This window comes from Neofelis nebulosa, chromosome 6 (assembly GCF_028018385.1).
Source record: "Neofelis nebulosa isolate mNeoNeb1 chromosome 6, mNeoNeb1.pri, whole genome shotgun sequence".
NCBI classification, from domain to species: domain Eukaryota; kingdom Metazoa; phylum Chordata; class Mammalia; order Carnivora; family Felidae; genus Neofelis; species Neofelis nebulosa.
The window spans coordinates 37736634-37761982 of record NC_080787.1 but is presented as its reverse complement, the minus strand read 5'-3'; the positions used below and the strand labels follow the sequence as shown (position 1 = coordinate 37761982).

At 39.2% G+C, this 25349-nt stretch overlaps 1 protein-coding gene and 1 pseudogene across 7 annotated transcripts in view; both read left to right on the top strand.

Moving 5' to 3' along the window:
- Nucleotides 1-25349, top strand: part of FKBP5 (FKBP prolyl isomerase 5) — a 121432-nt gene that overhangs the window by 21747 nt on the left and 74336 nt on the right. The gene's annotated exons all lie outside the window — the stretch shown is intronic.
- On the top strand, nt 1551-1648 carry LOC131515595 (U6 spliceosomal RNA; annotated as a pseudogene).

The window sequence follows — 25349 nt, the reverse complement described above, 5'->3', positions numbered from 1 at the left end:
TAAGGAAGGCCTCTCTGATAAGTATTTGAGCAGAGACCTACCTGAAGGAAGTCACGGAGCCAACTATGCTGGGGGAGGAAGGAGTTCTAGACAGAGGGAAGAGTGAGCACAGAAGCCCTGCAGAGAGGCGTGTTGGAGGGTGTAGCGAGAAGGCCAGTGTAGCAAAAACGGTGAGTGAGAGGAGGAGTAATAGGACACAGTTTCAGAGAGAGCCACTGACCAGCATGCGGGGTGTTAAGTGCAAGAAGGACTTTGGATTTTGGATTTTATTCTGTGTGAGATGGGAAGCTGTTGGGAGTGTTGCCAGAGTAATTTTTTTAAGCTAGTCTGATTGTCACTTCTTTGCTTCAGTTCTCTATTTCCTTTGGAATGAAGTTCACATGCTTTATTCTGGCACACCCAGTCCTTCACAGTCAGCTTCTGCCTATTTAGTATCATCGGCATCCTTTCCACACGTATCCTCCACTTTAGCCAAATTGGATTACATGCAGTTCCTTGGAGGGGCGTGATGATTCATGTCTTTGTGTCTTTCTGCATGTTATTTGCCCTTTGAGAAACTCTCCCCCTCAGCGCACATAGTCATTGGCTGTGTTTTGGAGGGTCCTCTTTGTGCTCCGAGGGCACTCTGTGCCTTGTTCTCTCACCTTGCCCTCTCCCCTAGCAACTTTGTACTCGAGCCACAGTCCTGGAATGTGCTGTGTTCTTTTCCCAGCCTTGATTTTGCTCTTGCCCCACACCCTTGCCACTTGAAATTAATGTCCATCCTTCAAGAACCAGCTGGAATACTGCCTTCTTTTCCCTGCTTTATAAACCTCCATCTTGCCCCTGCCCTTACAAATATTTTGTAGCTCTCTCGTACTTAATCAGTTATCTTGAATTGAAATGCTTCTTTGCCCCACCTCATCCCAAATCCTTGGCCTTACTCCTTTCAGTTTCCATTGTGGCTCCCAGTATAGCGGCTTGCTCAGATTTTGCATTCAGTAGGTACTCATGGTGTACAGGATTCACAGCATAAGTAGAAAACTGTTGGGTTTGAAGATGCTGAAGGCAAAGCAGCCAAAATGAACAACCAAAGTGAGGCAGCTGTGAAATTAACCAAAAAAACTTACTGTGACATAATGTTGATGATGGTGTGGTTACCTTGGTTCTCCCCTATATTTACTAAAATATACCAAAAATTGGTAAAATATAACAAATGTACCAAAAATTGGTGCACCCCTTTTGGAATGTAGTTTAGCAAAATGGATTCGAAAACATAAATGTTCATGGGTTTTGACCCAGTGACACCATTTCCAGAAACCATCTTGAGAAAATAATGCGGTGGTTGCTTTGGCAGCACGTATGCTAAAATTGGAACGAGAGGTGCCTGGGTGGCTCAGTTGTAAAGCGTCTGACTCTTGGTCTTGGCTCAGGTCACGATCTCACGGTTTCATGAGTTCGAGCCCCACGTCGGGGGCTGGCAGCACGGAACCTGATTGGATTCTCTCTCCCTCTCTTTGCCCCTTGCCCACTTCCCCTATTTCTGCCTCTCTCAAATAAATAAAATAAAACTTGAAAACAAAGTAAAATAAAGTAGAAATGATAGAGAAGATTAGTGTGGCCCCTGTGCAAAAATGACATGGAAATCCATGAAGCATTCCATATTTTTTGTAAGTTGTATCTCAATTAAAAAAAAAAAACCAAACTAAAAAAAAGGGGTGGGGTGCCTGGGTGGCTCGGTTGGTTGAGTGTCCACTTTTGATTTTGGCTTGGGTCCTGATCCCAGGGTCGTGAGATCCAGCCCTGCATTAGGCTCCACACTCAACATGGAACCTGCTTGAGATTCTCTCTCCTTCTCTCTCTCTCTCTCTCTTTGTCCCTCCCCCACCCTTAAAATTAAAAAAAAAAAAAAATTAAAAAAGGAAATAATACAAACCAGGATGACAGTTATAATTACTAATGTTTGAAAGTTTACTGTGTGACAGTCACCATGCCAAGCCCTTACTTAATTTAATTTTCAAAATTCCAAGAGGTGTGAATATTGTTAATCTCATGTGATAGACGGGAAAATTGAGGCACAAAGTAGTTGGGTGACTTGCCCAAGCACCACTCATATAGCTGCTATTGTTGTCAAGCCAGGGTTGCCACTAAAGCAGACTGTTAAGAATCCATACTCGTTGGGGCACCTGGGTGGCTCAGTCGGTTAAACATCTGATTCTTGATTTTGGCTCAGGTCATCATGATCTCACTGCTCGTGAGATCGAACTTGCTTGGGATTCTGTTTCTCCCTCTCTCTCTGCCCCTCCCCTGCTTGCACTTGTGCTCTCTCTCTCTCTCAAATAAACGTAAAAAATAAAATTAAAATCTTTAAAAAAAGGAATCCATACTTAATCTCTCTCTTTTTTTTTTTTTTTTAAGATTTTATCTTTAAATCTCCACACCAACCTGGGCCTCGAACCCACAACCCTGAGATCAAGAGTCACACACTCCACCAACTGATCCAGCCAGGCACACCAAGAATCCATACTCTTTTTAAAAATTTTATTTTTAAGTTTATTTATTTATTTTAAGAGAGGGAGGGAGAGGGAGCAAGTGAGAGCAGGGGAGGGGCAGAGAGAGCGAGCGAGCCAGCGAGCGAGCGAAAGAGCATCCCAAGCAGGCTCCACGCTGTCAGCATGGAACCTGACATGGCATTCGATCTCACAAACCGTTATGACAGTTCAGTTATGACCTGAACTGAAACCATGAGTCAGATGCTTGCTTATTAACCTTCTGAACCACCTAGGTGCCCCAAGAATCCATACTCTTAATTATTTAGTATGATAAATGCCTAGGCACAAAAATGTTCACAGCAGTGTTACATAAAATAGATACATTGGAAGAATGTATGTTAGGAGCTAATGTCCATTCAATAAGATAATTTTTCTAACAGCTGTATTGAGATAAAATTCACATAGCCTGGTATTCACCTCTTTAAGGTGTGTTAATCAGTGGTTTCCAGTATATTTACAGAATTGTGGGGCACCTGGGTGGCTCATCAGTTGAGCTTCCGACTTTGGCTCAGGTCATGATTTCACCATTCATGAGTTCGAGCCCTGCATCGGGCTTGCTGCTATCAGCACAGAGCCTGCTTCAGATTCTCTGTCCTCTTCTCTCTCTACCCTTTCCCTGCTCAAACTCTCTCTCTGAAAAATGATTAAACATTAAAATAAAAAGATTTCAACAATATATTCACAAAATTGTGCAACTATTACCATTATCCCACTTCAGAGCATTTTGTCACCCCCAAAAGAAATGTCACACCCGTTAGCAGTCACTCCTACTTCTAACCATTACTCTCAGTGACCACCATTCTCCTTTCTGCCTCTATAGATTTGCCTGTTCTGGACATTTCATATCAATGGAATCATAGCATATATGGTATTTTTTTGTCTTGCTCTCACTTAGCATAGTATTTTCAAGATTTGTTCATGTAGCATATTATCAGGACTTTATTGCTTGTCATTGCTGAATAATATTGTGTTGCATGAATATACATTTTGTTTACCCATTCAGTAGTTAGTGGATATTAGGATTGTTTGTACTCTTTGGCTAATATGAATAATGCTGTTATGAACATTGATGCATAAGGTTTTGTGTGGACATCTGTTTTCATTTGTCTTAGAACTGTTGATCAAATGATAACTGTTTAACTTTTAGAGGAATTGCCACACTGTTTTCCAAAGCAGCTGTACCATTTTACATTCCCACTAGCAATGCCTGAGGGTTCTACTTTTTCTACATTTTTGTCAGTGTTTGTTAGGATCTTTTTTTCTAATAGCCATCCTATTGGGTATGGAGTGGTCTCTTACTGTGGCTTTGATTTGCATTTCCCTACTTTCCCTCAGCATCTTTTCATGTGATGATTTGCTATTTATGTATCTTCTTTGGAGGAAATGTGTATGTGACTACTTTGCCCATTTTTTTAACTTTTATTTTTCAAGTAATCTCTGTACCCATTGTGGGGCTCAAATTCATAACCCCGAGATCAAGAGTCACATGCTCCACAACTGAGCCAGCCGGGCACCTGTGCCCATTTTTTAATTGGGTTATTTGTTTTCTTTATTACTGAGTTGTAGATTTTTTTTATTGAAGTATAGTTGACATTATATTAGTTTCAGGTGTACAATATAGTGATGTGAAAATTAGATACATTATGAAATGCTCACCATGGTAAGTATAGTCATATGTCACTAAATGAAGTTATTACATACACTATTATTGACTGTATTCCCTATGCCATGCTTTTCATCCCCATGACTTATTTATAACTGGAAGTCTGTACCTCTTAATCCCCTTCACCTATTTCACCTCTCTCCAACTCCCTCCCTTCTTGTAGCCATCAGGTTTTTTCCCTATATTTATGACTCTGTTTCTGTTTTGTTTTTTAGGTTCTATATATAAGTGAAATCCGATGGTATTTATCTTTCTCTGTCTGACTTATTTAGCATAATATGCTCTAGGTCTATACATGTTGCGAATGCATGATCTCACTCTTTTGTGGCCGAGTAATATTCCATTGTGTACACACACCACATTTTCTTTAGCCATTCATGTGTTGATTGACACTTGTGTTGCTTCTGTATCTTGCCTGTTGTAAATGGTGCTTCAGTAAACATAGGAGTGCCAGTATGCTTTTCATTTAGTGTTTTCTTTGATTAAATATCTAGAAATTTAATTACTGGGTCATATGGTATTTCTACTTGTAATTTTTTGAGGAGCCTCCATACTGTTTTCTGTAGTGGTTGCACCGATTTCCATTCCCAACAACTAATGCAGGGAAGTTCCCTTTTCTCCATATTGTTGCCAACAGTTGTTATTTCTTATCTTTTTGATAATAGCCATTTTGACAGGTGTTAGTTAATATCTCATTGTGGTTTTAATTTGAATTTCCTTGATAAGTGATGCTAAGCATCTTTTCATGTACTTGTTGGCCGCCTATATGTCCTCTTTGGGAAAATATCTGTTTAGGTCCTCTGCCCAGGTTTTAATCAGATTGTCTTTTGGTGTTGAGTTGTATGAGTTCTTTATATATTTTGCATTAATATATTTTGGATATATCATCAGCAGATATCTTCTCCCATTCAGTAGGTTGCCTTATTGTTTTGTTGGTGGTTTCCTTCACTGTGGAAAAGCTTTATAGTTTGATATCCCAGTTTTGTTTTGTTTTGTGTTTTGCTTTGTTTTCCTTGTCTGGGGAGACATATATAAAACAAGTTACTAAGGCCAGTGTCTAAGAGTTTACTGCCTGTGTTTTCTTTTAGAAGTTTTATAGTTTCAGGTCTTACATTTAGATCTTTAATACATTTTGAGTTTCTTTTTGTATGTGGTGTAAAAAAGTGGTCCAGTTTCATTCTTTTGTATGTAGCTGCCCAGTTTTCTCAACGCCATTTATTGGAAGAGATGGTCTTTTCCCCATTGTATATTTTTGCCTCTTTTGTCGTAGATTCATTGTACCATAGAACCTTGGGTTTATTTCTGGGCTTTTTATCCTGTTCCATTGATCTATGTGTCTCCTTTTGTGCCAGTACCATACTGTTTTGATTACTATTGCTTTGTAGTATAGTTTGAAATCTGGGATTGTAATACCTCCAGCTTTGTTCCTCTTTCTCAAGATTACTTTGGCTATTTGGGGTCTCTTGTGGTTCTATACACATTTTAGGATTTTTCTAGTTCTGTGAAAAATGCCATTGGTATTTTGATAGGGATTGTATTGAATCTGTGGATTGGTTTGGGTAGTATGGACATTTTAATAATACTAATTCTTAAGATCCATGGGCATGGTATATAACTTTTTAATTTATTTATGTTGTTTGTCTTCATTTTTTTTTTTCCAGCAATATCTTGCAGTTTTTTTAGAATACGGATCTTTCACCTTCGTTGTTAAATTTATTCCTAGGTACGTTATTATTTTTGATGCAATTATTTTCTTAATATCTTTTTCTGATAGTTTGTTATTAGTGTATAGAAATACAACTGATTTCCATATGTTGGTTTTGTATCTTGCTATTTTTACTGAATTCATTTATTATTTCTAATAATTTTTTGGTGGAGTCTTTAAGGTTTTCTGCATATAGTATCATGTCATCTGCAAATAGTGACAGTTTAACTTGTTTCTTACCAGTTTGGAGGCTTTTTATTTCTTTTTCTTGTCTCATTACTGTGGCTAGGACTTCCAGTACTATGGTGAATAAAAGTGGTGAAAGTGGACATCCTTCTTCTTGATCTTTTTTTATTTTTTTTTTTATTTTTTTTTAAAAAAAAATTTTTTTTTTCAACGTTTTTTATTTATTTTTGGGACAGAGAGAGACAGAGCATGAACGGGGGAGGGGCAGAGAGAGAGGGAGACACAGAATTGGAAACAGGCTCCAGGCTCCGAGCCATCGGCCCAGAGCCTGACGCGGGGCTCGAACTCACGGACCGTGAGATCGTGACCTGGCTGAAGTCGGACGCTTAACCGACTGCGCCACCCAGGCGCCCCTCTTCTTCCTGATCTTAGAGGAAAAGCTTTCAGCTTTTCACTGTTGAGTATGATGTTAGTTGTGGGTTTGTCATGTATGGCCTTGATTATGTTGAGGTATATTTCTTCTCTACCCACATTGTTGAATGGAATTTTCCATCATGAATGGAATTTTGTCAAATATTTTTCTTTTTTTAAGGACTTTTTTGAAGTTTATTTTGAGAGAGAGAAAGAAAAAATGAGAATGGGGGAGGGGCAGAGAGACAGGAAGAGAAAGGTTCCCAAGTGGGCTCCATGCTGAGTGTGGAGCTTGACGCAGGTCTTGATCCCATGATGCTGGGATCTTGACCTGAGCAAAATCAAGAGTCAGACACTTAACTGACTGGGCCACCCAGGCGGCCTCGTCAAATACTTTCTCTGCATCTGTTGAGATGATCTTGGTTTTTATTTGTCATTTTGTTAACATGGTGTATTATGTTGATTGATTTGCATGTATTGAACCATCCTTGCATTACTGGATTAAATCCCACTTGTAGTGGTGAATCATCCTTTTAATGTGTTTTTGAGTTTGGTTTGCTAATATTTTGTTGAGGGTCTTTACATCTGTGTTCATTAAGGTATTCTGTAAGTTTTTTGGGGGTAGGGTAGTGTCTTTGGTTTTGTATCAGGGTAATTGCTGGCCTTATAAAATGAATCTGAAAGCATTCTTTCCTCCTTTCCTATTCTTTTTTTTTTTTTTTTGGAAATAGTTTGAGAAGGATAGAGTTTTTAACATATATGTTTTGGTAGAATTCACTTGTGAAGCCATCTGGTTGTAGACTTTTGTTGTGGAGAGTGTTTTGATTACTGATTGAATTTTGTTCCTAAGAATTGGTCCGTTCAGATTTTCTGTTTCTGCTTGATTCAGTCTTGGAAGAAGGTATGTTTCTAAGAATTTATCCACTTCTTCCGGGTTGTTCAATTTGTTGGCATATAATTTTTTGTTGTAGTGTTTTATAATCCTTTGTATTTTTATGGTCTCGTTTGTAACTTCTCTTCCAGTTTTTTGTTTTATTTGGGTTCTCATTTTTTCTTGAAGAGTCTGACTAAAGATTTGTCAATTTTAATCTTGTCAGTAAACCAACTTAGTTTCATTGATCTTTTCTGTTGTTTTTTAAGTCTGTATTTCATTTATTTCCACGCTGATCTTTATTATTTTCTTCCTTCTACTACCTTTAGTCTTTATTCTCTTTTTTAAAAAATTTTTTACTTATTTTTGAGAGAGATAGAGAGAGGGAGACAGACAGACATAGCATGAGCAGGGGAGAGGCAGAGATTGGTGGAGACACAGAATCCAAAGCAGACTCCAGGGTCTGAGCTGTCAGCACAAAGCCTGATGTGGGGCTCAAACTCATGAACCGTGAGACCATGACCTGAGCTGGAGTCGGACGCTTAACCAACTGAGCCACCCAGGCGCCCCATATTCTCTTTCTAGTTCATTTTGGTGTAAGATTAGATTGTTTATTTGAGATTTTTCATGTTTCTTGAGGTAGGCCTGTATCACATAGACTTTCCTCTAAGAATTGCTTTTGCTGCATCCCAAAGATTTTGAACCATTGTGTTTCCATTTTCATTTGTCTCCAGTTATTTTTCCTCCTTGATTTAATTTGACCCATTGGTTGGTTGTAGCATGTTTTTTAGGCTCCACATGTTTTGTGTTTTTTCCAGTTTTTTTCTTGTAATTGATTTCTAGTTTTATACTGTTGTGGTTGGAAAAGATGTTTAGTATGATTTAAGTCTTCTTAAATTTATTGAAACTTGTTTCATGGCCTAACATGTGATCTATCCTGAAAATGATCCATCTGTGCTTGAAAAGAATGTGTATTCTGCTGTTTTTGGAAGGAATGTTCTGTATAGATCTGTTCAAAGTCCATCTGGTCTAATGTGTTGTTCAAAGCCAGTGTTTACTTATTGATTTTTTTTGCCTGGATGATCTATCCATTGATGTAAGTAGGGTGTTAACATCTCCTACTGTTGTTGTATTCCTGTCAATTTCTCCCTTTGTGTCTGTTAATATTTGCTTTATATATTTAGGTGCCTCAATGTGGGGTGCATAGATATTTACAATTGTCATACCCTCTTATCAGATCAATCCCTTTATCATTATGTAATGCCTTTCTTTGTATCTTCTTACAGTCTTTGTTTTAAAGTCTGTTTGTTCTGATACAAGTATTGCTGTCTCAGGGTTTTTTTTTTTCCCACTTCCATTTACATGGAATACCTTTATATCTCTTCACTTTCAGTCTTTTTTTTAGTTCTGAGGTGAGTCTCTTGTAGACAGCATATAGGTGGATCTTGTTTATTCTGTCACCCTCTTTCTTTTGATTGGAGCATTTAATCCATATACATTTAAATTTATTGATAGGTATGTATTTATTGCCATTTTGTCCATTGTTTTTTGGTCGTTTTTGTGGTTCTCTGTTCATTTCTTCTTTTGCTCTCTTCCTTTGTGATTTGTTGACTTTCTTTGGTGTTATGTTTGGATTCCTTTCTCTTTATTTTATTTTATTTTTTTTTGTATATGTATATATATATATATATATATATATATATATATACACACACGTTTTACAGGTTTGTGGTTACCATGAGGTTCATATGTAACGATCTATGTATATGACAGTATTGATTAAATTGATGGTCACTTAAGTTTGAACACATTCTAAAAGCACTACATATTTACTTCCCTGTCCATGTTTTCTGTCTGATATTTTATTTTTAGATAATATTTTTTAAAATTTCTTTTTATGATGTTTATTTTTGAAAGAGAGACAAGAGTGTGAGCAGGGGAGGGGCAGAGAGCGAGGGAGACACAGAAGCTGAAGCAGGCTCTGGGCTCTGAGCTGTCAGCACAGAGCCGGACGCGGGGCTCGAACTCAGAAACCATGAGATCTACCTGAGCTGAAGTTGGATGCTTCACCAACTGAGCCACCTAGGCACCCCTACATTATATTTTTAAATAACTTTTTATAATTTTACTAATTTTGTCTTTTAAACTTCATACTATTTTTATAAGTGATCTACTTTTTACAGTGTGTTTGCTTTTACCAGTAAAATATTTTCCTTTCATAATTTTCTTTTTAGTTATGCCCTTTTCTTTTCCACTTAAAGAATTCATTTCATTTTTTTTAATTTTTTTTTTTTAAATTTTTTTTTTAAACGTTTATTTATTTTTGAGACAGAGAGAGACAGAGCATGAACAGGGGAGGGGCAGAGAGAGAGGGGGACACAGAATCCGAAACAGGCTCCAGGCTCTGAGCAGTCAGCACAGAGCCTGACGCGGGGCTCGAACTCACTGACCGTGAGATCATGACCTGAGCTGAAGTCGGACACTCAACCAACCGAGCCACCCAGGCGCCCCTTTTTAATTTTTTTTTTTTAATGTTTATTTATTTTTGAGACAGAGAGAGACAGAGCATGAACGGGGGAGGGTCAGAGAGAGGGAGACACAGAATCCGAAACAGGCTCCAGGCTCTGAGCTGTCAGCACAGAGCCTGACGCGGGGCTCGAACTCACGGACCGCGAGATCATGACCTGAGCTGAAGCCGGCCGCTTAACCGACTCAACCACCCAGGCGCCTTTTAAAGAATTCATTTTAATGTAAGGCTGGTTTAGTGGTGGTAAACACCCTTAACTTTTGTTGTCTAGGAAACTCTTTATTTCTCCTTCAATTCTGAATGATAACCTTGTCAGGTAGAATATTTTGGCTTTAGGTTTTTTCCTTTCAGTACTTTGAATATATCATGCCGCTCCCTTCTGGCCTGAAAGTTTTCTGCTGGGAAATCAGCTGACAGTCCTATGGAGTTTCCCTTGTATGTAACTGTTTGCTTTTCTATTGCTGCTTTTAAGATTTTCTTTAACTTTTGAGGGCGCCTGGGTGGTGCAGTCGGTTAAGCGTCCGACTTCAGCCAGGTCACGATCTCGCGGTCCGTGAGTTCGAGCCCCGCGTCAGGCTCTGGGCTGATGGCTCGGAGCCTGGAGCCTGTTTCCGATTCTGTGTCTCCCTCTCTCTCTGCCCCTCCCCCGTTCATGCTCTGTCTCTCTCTGTCCCAAAAATAAAAAAAAAACAAAACCACAAAACGTTGAAGATTTTCTTTAACTTTTGCCATTTTAATTATTATCTGTCTTGGTGTGGATCTCCTTGGGTTCATCCTGTTTGGGGCTCTCTTTCATTCCTGGACTTGGATGTCTGTTTCTTTTCCCAGGTTAGGGAAGTTTTTAGCTATTATGTCTTCAAGTAAGTTTTCTACCCCTTTCTTGGACCCCTGTTATGTGAATGCTAATATGCTTGATGCTGTGACAGAGTTCTCTTTAACTTATTTTCATTAAAGAAAAAATATCTTTTTCCTTTTGCTGTTCAGTTTGGTTGTTTTCCACTTTCCCGTCTTCTAGGTCTCTCATCCATTCTTCTGCATCTTTTAATTTGTTGATTCTCTCTAGTGTATTTTTCATTTCAGTTATTGTATTTAGCTCTGACTGGTTCTTTTTTATATTTTTTATTTTGTTGTTGAAATTCTCACTGAGTTCATTCACTCTTCTTTCAAGTCCGGTGAGTCTCTTTTATGACCATTACTTTGAGCTCTTTATCAGCAGATTGCTTACTTCTGTTTCATTTATTTTTTCTGGGGTTTTGTCCTTTCATTTTGAACATATTTCTCTGTCCCTTCATTTTGTCTGAATCTCTGTTTGTTTCTGTTTATTAGGTAGGTCAGCTATATCTCCTGCTCTGAAAGTAAATGGCCTTATGTAGAAGATATCCTGTAGTGTCCATCAGTGCAGCAGCCCCCCACCCACCCCGTCACCATGACCAGCTGTTCTAAAGGTGTCCTCTGTGTTAGTAGTGTGCGCTCATCTATTGTGGATGGGCTGTGACTGCTGTGGGCATGCTGGTGGACAGGGCTGGCCCTCAGTTTGGCTGTCAGCAGTGATGGGCTGCAATCTCCGGCAGGGGACCGGTTGACAGAGTGTGCCTCCTGTGTGGCTACAGCTGTAGTTTTGGGGGATGTGCTGGTGGGTGGGACGAGCCCTCAGCCCTGCTGTCTTCAATGACTGGCTTCTACCTCTGGGTGCACTGGTGGGCAGGCCCCCCCCCCCCCCCCGCCCCGCCTTTATTCCCACGGCTAGCTGAGAGACCCTGCTATAGCTAGTATGGGCATGCTGGTGCATGGGGCTAGCTTCCTCACTCTTCAGGGCAGAAGTCTGGAGGGGTGCTTAGAGGGTTGCCTCAGCTTAGGGCTGCCCGCCAGGTATGGCAGAGTAGTAGTTGCTCCGCAGGAATGTCGGTCGTGACTGAGACTGCCCTTCAGGTGTGGTACGGTGGAATCCACTTTGGAGGGGAGCCTGCCAGGTGGGGCAGGTCTACAGGGGAACGCTAGGGCTGGGCTAGCACGCTTGCAAGGTAGGTAGAGAGTGTTAAAACTGGCTCCCACTAGTGTCTGGCCAGCTAAGCTGAAGGAGGGCAAGAAATGTGGGACCCTTCAGACTTCTGTTTTCCAGGAAAGTTCCTGCGGATTCCTGCCCTCTCCAGCACATGTTCTAACAATTAGTAAATCTCCTTCACTTAAAACCTAGGTACTTTCCAAACTCTGCTTCTGTGCTGGGTCTTAGACTGGGTGATAGTAGTACCATGGCCCTTTGCTAGAGGAGTCTTGGTTTCCTGTGGCCCTGTGATTCTCCAAGAAATAAGACCCCCTGATTTTCAGAGCCAGATGTTACGGGGTCTCATCTTTCCCGTGCAGGTCCCAGGGCTGGGGGCGCCCATTGTGGGGCTTGGTCTCCTGGCTCCTTCATGCCTGTGCTATCCCTCCCGCTGTGGGTTGCAGCCCTGGGGGTTTGGTTCACCAGTTGTGTCTCTGCCCCTCCTCTCCTTGATGTGGTCTTCTCCTCAAGTTTTCGACTGTTGAAGATCTGTTCTGCCAGTCTTCACATCATTTTTACTGTGAGTTTTATCACATGGAATTGTTACCTCGGTGTGTCCGTGATGGGAGGTGAGCTCAGGATCTTCTACTCTGCCTTCTTTCCCTTCTCTCTTAGGAGTGAAAGTATTCTAGATATCAATCCTGTTATCGGATAAGTGATTGGGAAAATTTTCATCCCATCCTGTGTGACGTCTTTTCGCTTTCTTCGTGGTGTTCTTTGAAGCACAGAAGTTTTTAATTGTCATGAAGTCTCCTTTTTTGTTATTGCTTGTGCTTTCACTTTCACATAAGGCACCATTGCCTAATTCGTGCTCAGTGAAGATTTACAATCCCCATGCTTTCTTCTAGGAGGTAGATAGTTTTAGCTCTTCAATTGCTGTCATTGATCCATCTTGAGTTACCTTTTGTATGTGGTATGAGGTACGGTAGTCAAACTTTGTCATCTTTTGCTTTTGGAGATCTAGCTGTCCCATTTGTTGAAGACTGTTGTTTCCCCTGCTGAATTGTCATGGCAACTATTTTGAAAATATAAGTTGAGGGGCGCCTGGGTGGCTCAGTTGGTTAAGTGTCTGACTTCAGCTCAGGTCATGATCTCACAGTCTGTGAGTTCAAGCCCCGCATCGGGCTCTGTGCTGACAGCTCAGAGCCTGGAGCCTGCTTCAGATTCTGTGTCTCCCTCTCTCTCTGCCCCTCCCCCACTCATGCTCTGTCTCTCTCTGTCTCAGAAGTAAATAAACATCAAAAAAATTTTTTAATAAAAAAAAATACAAGTTGAACATAAATGTAACAGTTTATTTCTCAGCTTTCAGTTCTATCCCATAGATCGGTGTCTGTCCTTATTTCTGCTACCACACTGTCTTGATGTTGGAGCTTTTGTAGTTAAGGTTTGGAACCATGAAGTGTGACTTCTCTCAGCTTTGTTCTTTTCAAGGTTGTTTTGGCTATTTTACTCAGTTTTTGCCGTGAACCTACGGCTGCTCTAAAAAATAATATCTGTTTAAAAGAAGGTACCCTTATATTGTAATATTGGGATTATGATTTTTTTTCCTCTTTATTTCTGAAACTTTCTGTAATATATAACTATATTAAATTTTATAATTTTAACTCAGTTTTGGCTAATAGAATAACTTTTTAACTCAAGAGGCAACTCTTGGCTCTGTAGATAAAAAACCAAGTTAACTTAACTTTCCAGGAAGAATGTGTGAAGGTGAGGAGCTGGGATTTAAGGTTATGGTTAGAATGAGCCAGTCTCAGATTTAATATTCAGCTTTTCTAAAAAATTAATTTATTTATTTTGAGAGAGAGAGAGTTCACAAACCAGGGAGTGACAGAGAGAGGCGGGGAGAGGGAGAGACAGAGAGAGGTGGGGAGAAGGAGAGAATCCCAGGCAGACTCTGCGTGTGTTCGAACTCATGAACTATGAGATCATGACCTGAGCTGAAATCAAGAGTTGGATGCTTAACTGACAAGCCACCCAGGTGCCCCCAGTATTCAGCTTCTTGATTAATTCTCCTTTCTTTTTCCAGTTAGCTTTCTTCAGTTTCTTCTCTGCTTTCTCACTCTCCATTAAAAGCCCTCCCTTGCACCCCAGCTTAGAACTTTACTCAGAACTTTTAGATGAAATTTTGGGAATCTGGCCACTTTGTATAATTGACATTGATAACTGGAATGAGTGACAGATAAGTAGCATGAAGGCAAGGCTCCCAATAATCCAGTCTGAGCCACAGATGCCACTTTGGAAAGTAAGAAGGGGAGCAGGGGGAAGGAGGTCATCCAAGCAGCACTCATAATTGCCTTCTCTGCCCCTTTGTGTTTTGTCTGTTTCTTTGCATCTATGTATGTTGTTTTCTTGTGACACCGTATGCTTTTTAAGGGCAGATATCTACAAGTGGTGCTAGAACTGGTTACAAGTTTAAATAGACAAAAGAGGGGCATCTGGGTGGCTCAGTCGGTTGGGCATCCGACTTCGGCTTAGGTTGTGATCTTGTGATTCATGGGTTCGAGCCCTGCTTTGGGCTGTGTGCTGACAGCTCAGAGCCTGGAGCCTGCTTCTGATTTTGTGTCTCCCTCTCTCTCTGCCCCTCCCCCGCTCATGCTCTCTTTGTCTCTCTCAAAAATAAATAAAATTTTTAAAAAAGTAAAGTAAATAGACACAGAGAAGCAAGCCATATGATTTGGTGACAGACTGCTGTTCATATGTTGCTTGTAGGTGCCTTCTGCAGCATGTGTGTGTTCTTTTTTTTTTTTTAAGTTTATTCATTTTTAAAAAAATTTTTTTAACGTTTATTTATTTTTGAGACAGGGAGAGACAGCATGAACGGGGGAGGGTCAGAGAGAGAGGGAGACACAGAATCTGAAACAGGCTCCAGGCTCTGAGCTGTCAGCACGAGCCTGATGCGGGGCTTGAACTCACAGACCGCGAGATCATGACCTGAGCCAAAGTCGGACGCTCAACCGACTGAGCCACCCAGGCGCCCCAAGTTTATTTATTTTTGAGACAGAGACAGAGCATGAACGAGGGAGGGTCAGAGAGAGAGAGGGAGACATAGAATCAGAAGCAGGCTCCAGGCTCTGAGCCATCAGCCCAGAGCCCGACGCGGGGCTTGAACTCACAGACCGTGAGATCGTGACCTGAGCTGAAGTCCGACGCTCAACCGACTGAGCCACCCAGACGCCCCAACATGTGTGTGTTCTAAATAGGGAGTTTTCTTGGGGCGCCTGGGTGGCTCATTCGGTTGAGCGTCCGACTTCAGCTCAGGTCATGATCTCGCGGTCTGAGTTCGAGCCCTGCATAGGGCTCTGTGCTGATAGTTCAGAGCCTGGAGCCTGCTTCGGATTCTGTGTCTCCCTCTCTCTGCCCCTCCCCCACTGATGCTCTGACTCTCTCTCTGTCAAAAATAAATAAGCATTAAAAAAAATTTAAGTAGGGAGTTTTCTTTCCACTTTAAGCAATATTAAAATCTCCGTATATTGAGATACATTATTGTATCTCATCATACTGCATCAATGCAAAATATTGAGATTTTGCATATTGTCCATTTGAGGTTTGTTTTAAAACAAAAGCAACTTTTATACCAATGTCAACCACAAGCTAACTTTTGTAGCATTATGACTTTCAAGTATTAAGGTGATTTTTACTGTGACTGTGTATTTTTCAGTTGAATTAATCAAAAGAAGGGGATTTTTCTTTTATTTTAGATTTCTTTTTAATGTTTATTTATTTTGAGAGAGAGAAATAGAGAGCAAGCAGGGGAGAGGCAGAGAGAGGGAGACAGAGAATCCCAAGCAGGCTGCACACTGTTAGCTCAGAGTCCTATGCAGGACTTGAACTCACAAACCATGAGATCATGACCTGAGCCAAAACCACGAGTCAGGCACTTAACCATCTGAGCCACCCAGGGGTCCCCTAATTTAGAGTTTTTTAATTGTGGTATATTAATGGCCTTTATATATGTAAACTTACACTTTTTTCATTCTTGGAATGTTTAAAACAATCATTTCTTAATAGATTAAAGGAAAAAAGAGACTGCAATTACCCAGATTTCCAGAAATTTTCATAGTTTTGGCTGATAAAGTACCTGCCATTTTTGGAGGTAGATTCATTTATCAGTTACAGGCTTTTTTTTTTTTTTTTAAAGTTTATTTATTTTGAGAGGGGGAGGGGCAGAGAGAGAGAGAGAGAGAGAGAGAGAGAGAGAGAGAGAGAATGAATCCCAAGCAGGCTCTGCACTGCCAGCACAGCCTAATGCAGGGCTCTTTCCCACAAATCACAAAATCATTATCTGAGCTGAAACCAAGAGTTGGATGCTTTACTGACTGATCCACCCAGGCACCCCTCAGTTACAGGCTTTGACTTTTTTAATGTCATGAAAAACCTATACCCTTCAAATTTCAGACTCAAAATCTGTTCTAAACAGTGTTTATCACTTTTTCTCCTACTTGAAACTCCATTCATAATACTTGTGGTTTGTTGTTTCTCTTTTTCTTCCTTCCTGTCTTTCTTTCTCTTTCTTTCTTTCTTTCTTTCTTTCTTTCTTTCTTTCTTTCTTTCTTTCTTTCTTTCAGCTGTGTGTCTTCCTTTTTCTGGCTTGAAAATGTACTCATAGACTTGTGCTTCTGGCCAAGATGAATTAACAGAGATTGATTTACTCTTTTGGCTGTAATCACATAACAAACAAAAAAAAAACCCAGAAAAAATATATGAAGTTTGAAACACTGGACAACAGTCAGCATAAGACAGTGATCACCAAGAAACCAGAAACAGATGAGCCCTACAGTTAGTTATCCTAGCTTACTACCTGGAGAGAGTTTCCAGGCTACAGCGTAAGGAAGTTGGTGGGGGGGGGCCGGTGGCGGGGGGGGGGGGGGGTCGTTCCCATGCAGAGCCCAGCAGTCTCCTTGAGTTTAGGCGATAGCTGGAGGCCAGTGAGGCCAAAGGTGGCTACATTTTGGAAAAGAAAGAGCTGCACAAAGAGAGAACTCCTAGGTCTGCAGAGTCCCCCTTAGGTCTTCAGATGAGTACTGATCAGTTGTGTTTTATGGAAGCTACCCAAAGTCAAGAACAGACCACCCAAAATGGTTAGAGGGAGTAATCTGATTCTTTCTTATGTTGTGTTCCCACCAGCCAGAGAGGAAGATAGAAGTCATAGGATATTGGGTAGAATACTCAGAAAGGTATTGCCTCTGCAGTAGGGCAAATGTAGCCCTAAACTAAAGACTCTCGTCCCATCTAACAAAGCTTAAAAAAAAAACCTCAGCAGGATGAAACTATTTCCAAGTAGTTTAACTGCATCCCAGAACAAAGCTTAATATTTATAAGTATACAAAAATATCTAGTACTCACCAAGGTAAAATTTACATTTGGCTTCCAGTGGAAAATATCAGACTTGGAATGAAACAGAAAATACAGCCCCTGAGAAGGAAAATCAGTAAGTAGAAACAGAGACACAGATGATGGAGTTAGTGGAGCAATACATTAAAACATTTATTATGACTGTATTCCATATTTTCAAGGCAGTATAGGAGAGATTGAGAATGTCCAATACAGATATATAACATATTTAAATATTTTATTTAATTTTTTTAATGTTTATTTTTGAGACAGAGAAAGAGTATGAACAGGGGAGGGTCAGAGAGAGGGAGACACAGAATCCAAAGCAGGTTCCAGGCTCTCCGCTGTCAGCACAGAGCCCGACGTGGGGTTGGAACTCACAAACTGTGAGATCATGAAGTTGGATGCTCAACCGACTGAGCCACCCAGGCACACCTCAGACAAACTAGATTTTAGAGCAGAGAATAAATAGTACCAGGAATAAAGAAGGTCGTTTCATAGTGATAAAGTGGTCAGTTCAAAAAGAACTAATAGTCCTAAATATTTTTGTACCTAATAAGCTTCAAAATATATGAATCAGAAACTGATAGAACTGAAAGGAGAAACAGATCTGCAATTATAGTTGAGCATTTCAGTACCTTACCGACTCAATTGATAGAACAAGAAGACAAAATATCAGTAATGAGTTAGAAGGTTTAAACGTTATCAGCCAATTGACCTAATTGACATTTATTTGACATCTACCTAGTACAGCAGAATATACATTTTTCTCAATTACACATACAAGATTTACCAATATAGACCACATTTTTGTCCCTAGAATAGTGTGAATAAATTTAAAATTACTTACATCATAAAAAAATAAGTCATCTGACCAGCAGGGAATTAAATTTTAAATTGATAACAGAAAACTGTCTTTTCCAGAACCCTAAATATTTGGAAACTAATTAAGAAACTCATGGGTCAAAGGGAAAAAAAAAAATCAAACATGAATTCAGAAAGTATTTTGTACTGGATGGATATGAAAACAGTGTATCAAAATTTGCAGGAAGTAGCTAATACAAGTGCTAGGAGGAAAATATTATGTCTGTGTTAGAGGAGTGAGGTTGCAAATCAATGTCTTGAGCTTCCACCTTAAGACACTAGAAAAAGAAGAGAAAATTAAACCCAAAGTAAGCAGAAGAAATGAATTAGTGCTAAAAGCCAAAACTAGTGAAATATAAAGTCCGTGAAATCAAAAGCTGGCTCTTTGAGACTAGTAAAATTGATAAACCTCCAGTCTGATGGATCAGGCAAAAGTGAAGACGTAAGTCACCAATATCAGGAAGAAAAGAGTTGGCAAAGCTGTAGATCCTGTAGTTACTAAAAGGATAAATACGACAATGGCATTAATTATTTTATGGCAGTGTATTAGACAGATGAAATAGGCAAATTCCTTGAAAAAGACAAAATATCAAAGATTACTCAAGAAGAAACAAGCAACCTGAATAATCATTTACCTATTCAAGACATTAAATCCCCCCAAATAAAACTCTGGGCCCAGATACCTTCCCTGATGAATTCTACCAAACATTTTGAGAAGTCATAATACCAGTTTTAAACAAATTCCTTCATAAAATTGATGAAGAGGGAATATTTCATAACTTGTTCTTTGATACTAGTATTATCCTGATATTAAAAGCAGACATGGGTGGGTGCCCTGGCTAGCTCAGTTGGTAGAGCATGTGACTCTTGATCTTGGGGTTGTAAGTTCAAGCCCCACATTGGGTGTAGAGATTGCTTAAAAAATTAAATAACAAATAATAAATCCATCCATCCAAATACATTGCAAGAAAAAAAATTATAGACTGATCTCTCTTATGAGCATAGTCGTAAGATTCTTAACAAAATTTTAGCAAATTGACTCCAACAACATATAAGGTAGATGAAATACAGTGACCAAATGAGATTTGTCCCAGGCATGCAAACAGTAATCCCTCATTATTTGTGGTTTCACTTCCCATGATTTTAGTTACCTGTGGCCAATTGGAATCTGGAAGCATACGGTTCTCCTGATGTATCCTTAGAAGGTCAATAGTAGCATAACACTACATCACAATGCCTTTATCATTCACCTGCCTTCATCTCACTGTGTAAGCATTTTATCTCCCATCTTCCCAAGAAAAAGGGCAAATACAGTTCAGTTAAGACGTGTGTGTGTGCCTGGGTGGGTCAGTCGGTTAAGCGTCTGATTTCAGCTCAGGTCATGATCTCAAGGTTCCTGAGTTTGAGCCCTGTGTCAAGCTCTGTGCTGATAGCTCAGAATCTTGAGCCTGCTTTAAATCTGTGTCTCCCTCTCTCTCTGCCCCTCCCCCTCTCACACTCTGTCTCTCTCTCAAAAATAAATAAACTTAAAAAAAAAAAAAAGGTATTTTGGGAAAGAGACCATGTTCACGTAGCTTCTTTTTTTTTTTTTTTTTTTTTTTTTTTTTTTTTTTAAGAGAGCAAGAGACAGCATGACAGGGGAAGGGCAGAGAGTGAGGGAGCGAGATGATCCCAAGCAGGCTCCACACTGTCAGCACACACGGAGCCTGACATGGGTCTCGAACTCACAAAACTGAGATCATTACCTGAGCTGAAATCAGGAGTCGGACACTTAATTGACTGAGCCACCCAGGTGCCACTCACATAACTTTTATTACAGTATGTTATAATTCTATTTTGTTATGTTGTTATTATTGTTAGTATTGTTGTGCCCAATTTATAAACTAACCTTTATCATAGATACATGCATATAGGAAAAAAACATCATATATATAGGGTTTGGTACTATCTGTAGTTTCAGGCATCCACTGGGGGTCTTGGGATATATTTCCTTTAGATAAGGCAGGTGGTGGGCAGAGACTATGTACCCAATAACAAAGTAAAAAAGAAAAACCCTACGATCAACTCTGTAGATACAGAAAGGCATTTAACAAAATCCAACATGTGGTGATGATAAAAACTCTCAACAAACTAGGGGAAAAAGGAAACTTCCTCAATCTGATAAAGAGCATCTATGAAAAATCAATAGCTGAAATCATACTTAAGGCTGAAAGACTGAATATTTTCCCTCTAAGAACAGGAACAAGACAAGGTGTTCACTGTCATCACTTCTATTCAACATTGTATTGGAGGTTCTAGCCAGTGCAATCAGGCAAGAAAAATAAAAGACATCTAGATTGAAAGAGAAGGGTAAAACTTTTTATTTACAGATGACATGATTCTGTGTGATTTCTTCAAAAAAAAAAAAAGTTCCCAGAACAATTAAGTGCACTTAACAAAGTTGCAGGATACAAGAATATAGAAGAGTCACTTGTATTTCTATATATGAGCAAATAAATAGTCAGAAGTTGAAATTTAAAAAGAATACCATTTACAGTAAAATAAAAAATATTCACTACCTAAGGATAAATTGTATAAAAGATGTATAAGACCTCTACGTTGGAAGCTATAAAATATTACTGAGGAAAATTAAAGAAAACCTAAATAAATGAAGAGCTGTTATGTTCAAGAATTGGAAGACTCAATATTGTTAATTCTCTATAAAGATACAGATTGAGTACAATCCCACTCAAAATCCCCAACCAGCAATTTCTGGAAAGTGACAAGCTGGTTTTAAAGTTCGTACGGAAATGCAAAGGTCCTAGAACAGCCAAAACAATTTTGGTGAAGAGCAGAGAGGACTTCTAAAGCTTATCATAGCTATGTTAATCAAGACAGTGGTATTGATGTAAAGATGAGCAAATAGATCCACAGAACAGAAAGTCCAGAAAAAAATACGGTCAGTTAATTTTTGAGTATGGCACCAAGGAAATTAAATGAAAAAAGAGTGGTCTTTTCAATGTTTATTTAGTTTTGAGAGAGAGAGAGAAGAAGCATGAGTGGGGGAGGGGCGGAAAGGAGAGACTGAGGATCTGAAGCAGGCCCTATGCTGTGCGGAGTGCCCCCTGCCCAGGGCTCAAACTCAAAAACCAGGAAATCGTGAACTGAGCTGAAATCAAGAGTTGGCTGCTTAACTGAGTGAGCACCCCCCCTCCCCCGCCCCTCTGGGTGCCCCAGGAATAGTCTTTTCAATAAATGGAACAATTTGGTACTCCTATAGAAAAAAAATGAATCCTACCTTAATCATACCTTGCATCACACATAAAAAGTTAATTCAAAATTGGTCATAGACCTAAATCTAAAGCCTAAATCTATACAATTTCTAGAAAAAAATGTTTGTGATTTTTGGGGTTTGGTAAAGGTTTGTAAGATACATTAACAAGCATGATTTATTTTTATTTATTTATTTTTTTTTTATTTTTTTATTTTTTTATTTTTTTATTTTTTTAACGTTTATTTATTTTTGAGACAGAGAGAGACAGAGCATGAATGGGGGAGGGTCACAGAGAGAGGGAGACACAGAATCTGAAACAGGCTTCAGGCTCTGAGCTGTCAGCACAGAGCCCGACGCGGGGCTCGAACCCACAGACTGTGAGATCATGACCTGAGCCGAAGTCGGACACTCAACCGACCAGCCACCCAGGCGCCCCAAGCATGATTTATTTTTAAAAAAAAAAAGATAAGTTGGACTATATCAATATTAATATCTCTTTGAAAGCCACCTTTAAGAGAACAAGGACAAGTCACAGAATGGGAGAAATATTCACAAATCCCATTTCTTTTTCTTTCTCTTTCTCTTTTTTCTCTTCAGGCTTACTTATTTTGATATAGAGAGAGCAGGGGAGGAGGGGGAGAGACTCCCTAGGAGGCTCTGCACTGTCAGCGCAGAGCCCTAAGCGGGGTTTGAACTCACGAATGCGACATCATGACCTGAGCCAAAATCAAGAGTCGGACAGACGCTTAACTGACTGAGCCATCCAGGCGCCCCCACAAATCACTTTTCTGGTTAAAGACTTACTTAGAATATATAAGGAATCCTCAAAACTCAGCGATAGGAAAACAACCCAGTAAAAAATAGGCAAAAGATACAAGTGGGCATTTCGCCAGAGAAAATGCATGGATAGCAGATAAACATATGAAAAGATGAGCCATATCATTAGGGAAATGTAGATTAAAACCTCGATAAGATACCGCTACAAACTTGTTAGGATGTTTTCAGTTAAAAAGGCTTGCAGTACCAAGTGTTGGTGAGGATGTGGAGCACCTGATCCTGGTGGGAATGCAAGGTTTTATAGCCCCTTTGGAAAAAAGTTTGGCACTTTCTTAACGACCTAAAATGGACTCCTACCCTATGACTTAGCCATTCTACTCCTAGGCACTTATCTGGGAGAGTTGAATGCACATGACCACATAGAGATTGTACCTAGATATTCACAGCATCTTTATCTGTAAAAGACAGGAATTGAAAACAGTCCAAATGTGTATCAGTATGCAAATAATTCAAATGTGCGTCAGCAGGCAAATACAGTTTGCACTGTCTTCATACAATGGGATATTACTCAGCAATAAAAAGGAAGGAACTATTGATACACACTGTAATGTGTTTGAGTCTCAATATAATTACAGTAATAAAAGCCAGGAAAGAGACATGGTTCCATTTATATGAAATCCTATGAAATATAAACTATTCAGAAAGCAGATTAGAGGTCTGGAGACGTGAGCTGGAGAGGAATGAATCATAAAAGGACACAAGACTTTTTGGAATGACAGATATGCTCATCTTTGTTGTAGTGATGGCTTTACAGATATATGTACGTATGTCAAAACTTACCAAATTGTATACTTTAAATATGTGCAAGTTATTGTATGTTAAATATATGTCACTAAATGTGTTTTTATTTTTATTAAAAAAATTTTTAAGGGTTGTACCTTCTTTATTTTATTTCTTTTTATTTTATTTTTTATTTTTTAAAATTTACATCCAAATTAGTATATAGTGTAACAATGATTTCAGGAGTAGATTCCTTAGTGCCCCTTACCCATTTAGCCCATCCCCCCTCCCACAACCCCTGCAGCAACCCTCAGTTTGTTCTCCATATTTATGAGTCTCTTCTGTTTTGTCCCCTCCCTGTTTTTATATTATTTTTGTTTCCCTTCCCTTATGTTCATCTGTTTTGTCTCTTAAAGTCCTCATATGAGTGAAGTCATATGATTTTTGTCTTTCTCTAATTTCACTTAGCATAATACCCTCCAGTTCCATCCACATAGTTGCAAATGGCAAGATTTCATTTTTTTTGATTGCCAAGTAATACTCCATTGTATGTATATACCACATCTTCTTTATCCATTCATCCGTCGATGGACATTTGGGCTCTTTCCATACTTTGCCTATTGTTGACAGTGCTGCTATAAACATGGGAGTGCATGTGTCCCTTCGAAACAGCACACCTGTATCCCGTGGATAAATGCCTAGTAGTGCAGTTGCTGGGTTGTAGGGTAGTTCTATTTTTAGTTTTTTTGAGGAACCTCCATACTGTTTTCCAGAGTGGCTGCACCAGCTTGCATTCCCATAAATTTTTTTTGATGTTTATTAATTTTAGAGAGAGAGCAAAAAAACCTTAAAAAAATTTTAAAACAAATGTACTTGTGTGTTCTTCAGTGTTTATATTGTGTTGCTCAAATTTCAGAATCACATAAGGGACTCAATAATTTTTTAAATAATTTTCAGTGATTAAGTTTGGGGTAGGAACAGGTCCATTGTGTATGATCAAATTTTGATAGTTTTGTTTTTTTTTTTAAACATTTATTTATTATTTTGAGAAAGAAAGGGAGACACAGAATCTGAAGCAGGCTCCAGGCTCTGAGCTGTCAGCACAGAGCCCGACACGGGGCTCGAACTCATAACCGCAAGATCATGACCTGAGCTGAAGTTGGACGCTTAACCGACTGAGCCACCCAGGTGTCCGAGTTTACTTACAGTTTTAATTTATCATGAAACTGAAAAACTATAATAAATGTTCCAACTTAGGCTTTCTGAAATTCTAAAGGAATTTTCAGAATGATATACATCAAATGTTAGGTTTAATTTTATTGTCAGATTAGAATATTGTTGTTCAACTGGATGATAAATAGGAATGTTATAAGAACCCTAAAGAGAAAATGGAGGAAGTCAACAGTATTCTGGGCTTGGGAGAAAAATTCTTAGGATTTTGATTGGATGACCAGGTATCTATGTTAGGTAGAATAATGGCCCCTTAAATATGTCCACATCCTAATCTCTGGAATTTGTCAATATGTTACCTTACACAGAAGGGACTTTGTAGATGTGATTAAAAACTTTGAGATGGGGAGATTATCCTGTATGACCCAAATGGGCCCGACATAATCACAGGGATTCTTAAGAAATTTAAGAAAGCAGAGAAACTTTTCTGGCTGTGATCAGAAGGCAATGTGACTGCATAAGAATGATCAGAGACATGCAATATTGTTATTTTTAATTTCTTTTAAGTTTATGTATTTTGAGAGAGAGTCGGGGTGGGGGAGGGTAGAGAGAATCCCAAGTAGGCTCCATGCTGCCTGTGCAGAGCCTGATGAAGGGCTCGAACTCACAAACTCAGATCATGACTTGAGTCGAAGTTGGATGCTAAAGTGACTGAGTCACCCAGGAGCACCACAATATTGTTACTTTGAAAATAGAGGAAGGAGCCATGAACCAAGGAATGTAGGTGGCCTCTAGAATTTGGAAAAAGCAAGGAAATAGATTTTCTCCTAGAGTTTCTAGAAGGAATTGCAGCCCTGCTTACACCTTGATTTTATCCCAGAGAGATCTGTTTCTGATTCCAGAACTATAAGATAATAAATGTGTATTACCTAACCTGTGTGTTGGTGGTAATTTGTTACTGCAGCTGTAAAATACGAATGCAGTATCTAAGGTGGTAAAGCTCAGAATTAATAGTGTTTTGCTGGAGAGTTGCAGTGAAAAGTGAATTCTATAATACCAAAGTAACTTTTTCCATTCCTTGGGAATTACTTTCCCTTCCACATTTCAAATCTCATTTTCCCATAAAGTAAAATATGTATTTACTCACCAAAAACTGATTCTAAATATAAAATATTAGTTGGAATAAATCTTAGATGTCATTGTACTCTAACCTGAAATTTATAGATGGAGAAACTGAGC